Below are 8,383 nucleotides of genomic sequence, written 5' to 3'. Positions count from 1 at the left end.
CACACACACACACACACACACACACACATGCATACATATCTGGAGTTATACTTAAAAATGTACCTGTTCCTACTTAAATACAAATTCAACTTAAGAGGAAACCTACAGAACCTATCTTGTTCATAACTTGGGGACTGCCTGTACATATAATTCTCATACATATTATCTGAGCTTGCTGGTTTGGGAGGATAATAAACACATAACTCATTGGTCCAAAGACTACCCCAAACTGCAAACTTGTTCCTATTTATTTATCTATTTGAGGGATTTATAAAGGAGTCTCCATAACCACTGTGTGCTTTGCTAGGGAGGAAGAAAGTAGATAAAAAATAAGAATAATGGGGAAATGATAGAACCTGAAAGTGAACTTATGATAGCAGGGATATTGTACCCACATCCCAAACATAAACACAAACACCTGTCACACCACACAGAAAGACATTTATTAAGATGTCAAACTTGCTGAGCTATGACCTACCTTGCTATTGCCTCTCCCTGATAACCTATACATGATGCTCCCCAAACAGTAATACCACTAGGGGGCACTGTAGGCCAGGAGCCCAAGGCATAGAGTGCCTGCCCTGTTGAGATTTCAGCTTCCACAAGAACCACAGGTTCGGGGGCCAGCATGTTAACCTTCCCAAAAGAACAACTGAGACACAATCAGGTAGAAGGCAAAATCAGAGGTTTACTCTCAAAGGTCAGAGAGGATATCAGCAAAGAAAGCACTCCAAAGAATGAACATACTGCAATTGTGAATAGATAGCATTTTTATTTCATTTGACAGCTATTCAAGATTCCCACACAAGCTCCCGATTGGTCCAGAAACTATCCAGCTAGGATCCACTTCCCAGTTGGCTGGGAATTCCCTCCAATGCCATCGCTGATTGACCTTTGCTGTGGCAGATAACTCAATAAATTGTCATTTGATTACAGTAGAGTCTCACTTATCCAACATAAACGGGCCGGCAGAACGTTGGATAAGCGAATATGTTGGATAATAAGGAGAGATTAAGAAAAAGCCTATTAAACATCAAAATAGGTTATGATTTTACAAATTAAGCACCAAAACATCATGCTATATGACAAATTTGACAGAAAAAGTAGTTCATTACACATTACTGCTATGTAGTAATTACTGTATTTACGAATTTAGCATCAAAATATCACGATATATTGAAAATATTGACTACCAAAATGCGTTGGATAATCCAGAACATTGGATAAGCGAGTGTTGGATAAGTGAGACTCTACTGTATTTTGAAGTGTCTGTCTGTTTATTGCACAAACAGAACGGAATACAATCTGGCAATTGTCAATGAGTTTATGACGGGCTTAATGGTTTGGCTCCAGTGGAAACAATAGAGCTCTGGTGGAAACAAGGTACACAATTGGTGTTTGAAGGTGATCACCATCTCAATGGGTGTCACAAGGGTGAGGCTGGCTTGGAGCATGGAAGAGAATTGTTCCCACACACGGCCCTGATTGCATCAGGGAAGAGGATGGAGTTGGTAGTATAAGCTTCCGTAGAATAAGGGCTCTTCCAGACAGGCCCTATATCCCAGGATCTGATGGCAGTTTTTCTGCTTTAAACTGGATTATATGGGTCTGCACTGCCAGATAATCTGGGATGGACAGAAATCCTAGGATCAGATCCTGGGATATAAGGCCTTCTGGAAGGGCCCTTAGTCTACTTTCTCAGATATGCAACTTTAATGAAGTAGACTAAGAATGCATCTACACAATAGAATTAATGCAGCTTGGTGCCACTTAAACTGCCATGTCCCAATGCTATGGAAGCATAGAATTTGTAATTTGGTACAGCATCCATTATTCCATCATATTGAGAGATGGCAGTTACAGTGGTGCTAAGCTGCATTAATTCTACAGTGTAGATGTACCTCAAAAGAGCATAATTTGCAAATTGCTGATTAGTGATCAGCCACACTACTTTTTTAGTAAAAAGAAATTATGATGGTCAAAATCATTACATATATTACTGGAATAAGCCTGATCCAACTTTATCTGGAGTTTTCGGCTCAATCATAACCCCCACACAATTTATGGCTTACTAGACTGAATGCAGTACACTGCTGTCTATGGTATCAGACCTGCTGTTTTGCTGCATGCAGTGAATGATACAAATGGGATGGGGAGTAGTCAAGCTCTTAGCAATCCAGGCTTGTGGAGATTGCCGTTTTGTAAAGAGATGTTATATTTAGAAGATACTACCTAAGGCACAGAACATTCACAGCGTTATTATCTTCTTGCCTCACATGGAAGTTTCTCTGTGGTAGTTTGGTGATTGCATTATTAATGTAGTGAATCAGTTATGCTAGGGGAGTTCAATCAGTGCTTTCTTTCAACAAGTCACAAACCTCACACCATGTTAACAGAGTAGTACTTAAATTATAGGGTTGAGGGAGGGTTGACTAGTTTTGGAGTAATGTGACATACTTGCAGTTTGCTATTGCAGTGTGAAAAAAAGGGAAAAATATCACCTCTAAGAAATATCTTCTTTCCGACCAGACTGGAATTTTCTTTGTGGGTGGAAGGGAAATATAGCATTGCTCATTTCATTTGACTAGATCTACAGAACTGTTCAGTCTGGCATGGCCATCCATCATCAGGCCCATTCTGAATGCCACAACATATTCAAGAAATATATGCATGAATCCAAACTTCCAACACTAAACCAATGACAAAGCTGATTTTCAGATGGTCTTAATGACAGACAATCTGCATACCAATTGACTCATTTGTGCACATGATAGCTTAGAACAATACAAGAAAAATATGTAAAAAGGTCTGTAATGGTGCATGACAATTGCTTCCAAGTATGCTGACCTTTTGTAAACGAAACAAACAAAAAATACAGTATTTTTTGACAAAACATTAATGAGTCATTAAGAATGAGTACAGCTGCATCATATGAACACTTGGTTAAAAATATTCCTTTTGCATCCAGTGTCAGTCCCATAATTACTATGGAAAGCATTGCAGAAGGAAGCAAGTAAGCCTGTGAAGTAAAATATTTATATATTTAACATGGCTATATGGTTTTCAACTGCATTGTCAAATGCCAGCTCACTTACTGCTTTTCCAACTGCTATTATTTATTTTCAGACCCTGTCGTTATTATAAGCGGCTGTTTCAATAATATAGACAGTTTTATTTCATTTTCATATCTGCAGCCTTTACATACATTCCAGAACACATTTCCCATTCATTTCTAGAATAGTTGCATAACAGTTTAAATCTAGTAATCTGCATTAAAAAACAAATTGCTGTCTCTGTTACTTTTTTAAAAAATCCACATGTTAAAAGCCATTCTGGGAAATAAAATGTCTAAAAGCATGGAAGGGCCATATGTGCTTCCCGCACATCTTGTTGGGCTGCCACTCTCATCTGCTTTAGAGTTCACCTACACTGTACAATGAATGCAACTTGTTACCACTTTAACTATAATGACTCAATGCTACAGAATCATGGGGGTTGTAGTTTCACAAAGTCTTTTGCATTTTTGACAATGAGTGCTAGTGCTTCACCAAACTACAAATCCTAGCATTCCATAACATCGAGCCTCTGCAGTAAAGTGGTGTCAAACCGCATTAATTCTACAGTGTAGATGCGCTCTTGGGTAGCATAGCCAGTGGTAAAGATTGCTAGTGCTGTGGTTCCAGGACTGGTTCCAGGGTTTCCTATGTAATCATATGCATAGCAAAACCACTTTCTCCAATACTGGTTTGAAATGTTATTAAATGGTTCGTGCGGATGGATTTCTTGTTGCTGGATTTTGTATTTACTAATGTCCTAATGGAAATGTCTATCACTTATCCTCTCTAACACTGACATAATATCAGACATTTTAATCTAAAACACATTAACTGAATTTGGAAAATAAAATTATTATGTTTACATTCATGGTTTGGAAAATAAAATTATTGCATTTACGTCTGGGGGAATTTGCTTCTATGTAAATTTTATGCAATCACCATATGAATAGTGTTTTGCGCACTAATGATAATCCCTCCTTATCCACAAGTTTCACATCCACACATTCAACCAACAACAGTTCAGGAATATTTGAGAGGGGGAAAAAGTTAAAACCCTTAGTTTTTGCTATATGCCAAGGCACTATGCTGATGTGTAGGGATACCCAGCTATAGCTTCTCATCATTTCATAGACCCTCTGGCTCTCTCTGGCATTTCTTTTTTCCTATTTTATGTAAGAAATGCTGCTGGTTTTTATTAAACATGTTTAAGCATTTCTTTTCTACCCACCACTGCCCTTAAAGAAATGTATGATTTAAGACAGCGATACGAAAAAACGAACAAACCACTGGAGAAAAATAACAAAGGAATGGACCTTATGAAAGCCAGAGATCAACAGGAAAATTTGCCTGAAGTCCAAAGAAAAGGCTGATGTGGTCTGATTTCTTTGAGGAGTAATTTCCATTGTCAAGAGTCTTGCTATAAGAAGCCTCTGTCTCTCAGTAACTGGTAACTTAGGTTGCTTTAAGTTGAAATATTCAGCAAAAGCTCTGATAGATATTTAAATAAAGGGAACTCATATAAGAGGAGACTATTTTGCAGATATTTTGGAGCAAGCCTGATAAGGCTCTAACTTGAAAATTAGAAGTCAGTATATTTGATTCAAGATCAGTAAGTACAAGATGTGCCAGGTTTTATCTGGACTGCCACATTTTGAACTAATTATAGTGTCCAGTGTTAAAGCACTGAGCTGCTGAACTTGCAGACCGAAAGGTTCCAGGTTCAAACCCTAGGAGCGGCGTGAGCGGCCACTGTTATCTCCAGCTTCTGCCAACCTAGCAGTTCGAAAACATACCAATGTGCGTAGATCAATAGGTACCGCTCCGGCGGGAAGGTAACCAACCCCCAGAGTCAGACATGACTGGACTTAACGTCAGGGGAAACCTCTACCTTTACAGTGTCCAAAGGTTGCCCAAAGTCAGCCCCATGTGGAGCTATGTCTAAATTTCAGGTAATTAATAGCCAATGTCACTAATGTATAAAACAATTTGCACTTTTAAAAATTGCAATGTGCCTATTCTGTACTGGTTTAAGGGAATGAACTTTCCCCACATTTGGGAGAAGAGACTTAATGGAAGGCATGATGTCTGCATTTCTTTCTGAGTCCATTCATTAGGAGAAAAAAAACACTCTCAGCACTCAATTTTAAGAAACTTCCTATATATTTTTGTGTATTCACAGTTTTTGAATCATTGACAGATAGTCCCATGAAAAAAGATGGAAATCAGCCCCTGTTTTTTTTAAGAAATTGATTCAGAATGTTAGAAAATAAATATCTGAATAGGAATATAGGTAGTTTGGTCCCAAACACCTGGAGGGCTAAAGGTTGTGCAGGACTGATTCAGCGCTATATACAGTTAGAGTCTCACTTATCCAACATAAACGGGCCAGCAGAATGTTGGATAAGCGAATATGTTGGATAATAAGGAGAGATTAAGGAGAAGCCTATTAAACATCAAATTAGGTTATGATTTTACAAATTAAGCACCAAAACATCATGTTATACAACAAATCTGACAGAAAAAGTAGTTCAATACACAGTAATGCTACATAGTAATTACTGTTTTTACGAATTTCGCACCAAAATATCATGATATATTGAAAACATTGACTACAGAAATGCGTTGGATAATCCAGAATGTTGGATAAGCGAGTGTTGGATAAGTGAGACTCTACTGTACCTTACTATTAAGACTTTTTCATTATACCATTATATGACATTATCCAAATGCCATATATCAGATAAATCATTTTGGATATAAACAAATGTTACCCAGTACAGTTACACCCTCACACCTGACATTAGGAACCTTGATACAAATCATCCTTTTGTGCTCCTACTTACTGTCTGAACATTTCAACCTTTTTCCTTGCAGTTTTTAGTTTCACATATAAGGAGCGTTGCTTACTCCAAAAGGTTAGTGACTACATTGCCACTTTTTCTCAAAAATGGGACATTTCTTCTCTGCCAACTCAGGAGTGGATAGTCTTAAATATCAATTTTTCTGTAGAAAAGCACAATAACTTGAATTAAACTTGTATTTGACAAGCTTATGGATCATCACATGACAAATGTATTTTTTCTTTTGCATTATATTGTCATATCAGGAATAAATATGACAGAAAAATGGATTTCATAGGTCCATTTTATAGTGATAAAACTGGAGCACAGAATTATGTTTAATTGATTTGAAACTTCCAGACACTTAGGCCCCTTCTACGCTGTCATATAATCCAGATTATCTGCTTTGAACTGGATCGTATGACTCTACATTGTCATATAATCCAGTTCAAAGCCGATGATCTGGATTTTATATGGCAGTGTTGAAGGGGCCTAGAGAACACACTTGATGCTATGCACAGACAGTTCTATGGATGTGTGGCGCTTTGATATTCTACATTTCACTGAATTCTCATTGAAGTAAGAAATTTCCCCAAGATATGAAAGATTATTAAAATGATCTGCCAGTACGTTTTGGATGGCACCCCTGTGTATGGTATCAAAAAGCAAACGTACATGCAGATGTCAATCACAATTTTACAAGATGAGCCCTGCTAAGGACATGGAATAAGTACAACATTAAATTATGCCGAAAACCCCAATAATAAATTTCAACAGAGGGAACATTCTATGAACTGGATGAGAAGAAAGGAGAACAATGGATTACATATAGAAATTTAATAATATGTTACAGTACTAAATACAGATTTAAAACTCAAGACAATTTGATGGGTGCAGAACTTCACCTACAGTGGTACAAATGTAGGCAATTGGAAAAAATATTTATATTAGAAAGTCAGAAAATTGGGTGTGAGAAAGAACAATCAGAATATGAAAAGGAATTATATACTGATGAAGAACATCTTTTTGGAAAAATACGTAAAATATTACTGAAGATGGAAATGGAACCAGATTTGCTCTGAAACAAACACTTTGCACATTTGTTTATTCTAGGACATGAGGGTTAACTAAATAGCAAGACAGGAAACCTGGGCTTAACCTAAATAGCAAATAAAGGTTTTTGAAACTGGAGGCCACATTTATGTGTGGCACTGTGAAGGAACAGCTTCATTGTGAAGGGAAACATTTAAAATGTAAATACATTTGGATGTAGTAAGGGCTGTTATTGAAAGGATTAACTAGGCAAAGGAAGAAAGTGTGACTTTTCCTGGAGGCTTAAGGCAGAGGAGAGATCCATTGTTTCTCTGCTGACTTTCAACTGTAACTAATTGCCAGTGAGAACAATATTAAAAAGACCAGCTTCTAGTGTCTACATTGGTTAAATTTGATGGGTGGGTTTTCTAAAATCCTAGAAAATTTTGCTGGTCTGCCATTTCTAGCAAGGCAGTGTGATAGTGTAGGCTATGCTGAATAGTATTGATTAATGGTTTTTGTTTGAATGTGTGTGTCAGGAGCGACTTGAGAAACTGTAGGTTGCTTCTGGAGAGAATTGGCCATCTGCAAGGATGTTGCCAAGGAGAACGCCCGGATGTTTTGATGTTTTTACCATCCTTGTGGTTTATCTGAGAGGATTGGTATGTTGTGTGCATCTATACCTTTAAGTTGACTGTTTACTTATGGCAACAGTGTGAATTTCTTAGGGTTTTCCAAGGCAAGAAATAATCTTGCTTGAGATTATAAAATAGGCAGTTTTGAGGCAGTGAGGAAGAAGGTTTGTATGAAGAGCAAGGCTTTTGGCAGCTATTGGTTATATCCATGAAAGCTGTAGTACTGAAACTGAGGGTGCAAGATGGGAAATTAGTCATAGACAATATGAGAAGCCTTGTGGAAAAGAGTAGAGAGAACTTTCCATGGCAATCTTTGAGGAAGCAAATGTTTGAGTGACCATTGGAAGCCGTCTGTAGACCGGTAAGTAGATTTGAGGAGGCAGTAAGTAGACCAGAGGGAAGTCTTCAGGCAAGTGCTGCAAGAGTCCTAAGTATTTTTAAGTACTGTACAATCAAACAAGGATCCCAAGATTGTGGATCAATTGGGGTGGAACTTGACAAAGGAACTGGCTAATTTATTCAATGGGAAGTGGAGATATATCCTAATAGCTATTTTAAAAGCTACTTGTGCTACTATTGGAATATATCAGACTTTAAAAACTACTTGTACTACTATTGGAATATATCAGACTTTCAAATAAATATAGCAGGTACAATACGTAACTGTGTTTTATGTATCCTTAATAGTGTTTATTATAAACTTATCAGTATTAATCATAGAATCGTAGAGTTGGAAGAGACCTCATGGGCCATCCAGTCCAACCTCCCACTAAGAAGCAGGAAATCGCATTCAAAGCACCCCTGACAGATGGCCATCCAG

This window comes from Anolis carolinensis, chromosome 3, assembly GCF_035594765.1.
Source record: "Anolis carolinensis isolate JA03-04 chromosome 3, rAnoCar3.1.pri, whole genome shotgun sequence".
NCBI classification, from domain to species: Eukaryota; Metazoa; Chordata; class Lepidosauria; order Squamata; family Dactyloidae; genus Anolis; species Anolis carolinensis.
The sequence above is the reverse complement of the archived record's forward strand: the minus strand, read 5'-3'. Positions refer to the sequence as shown.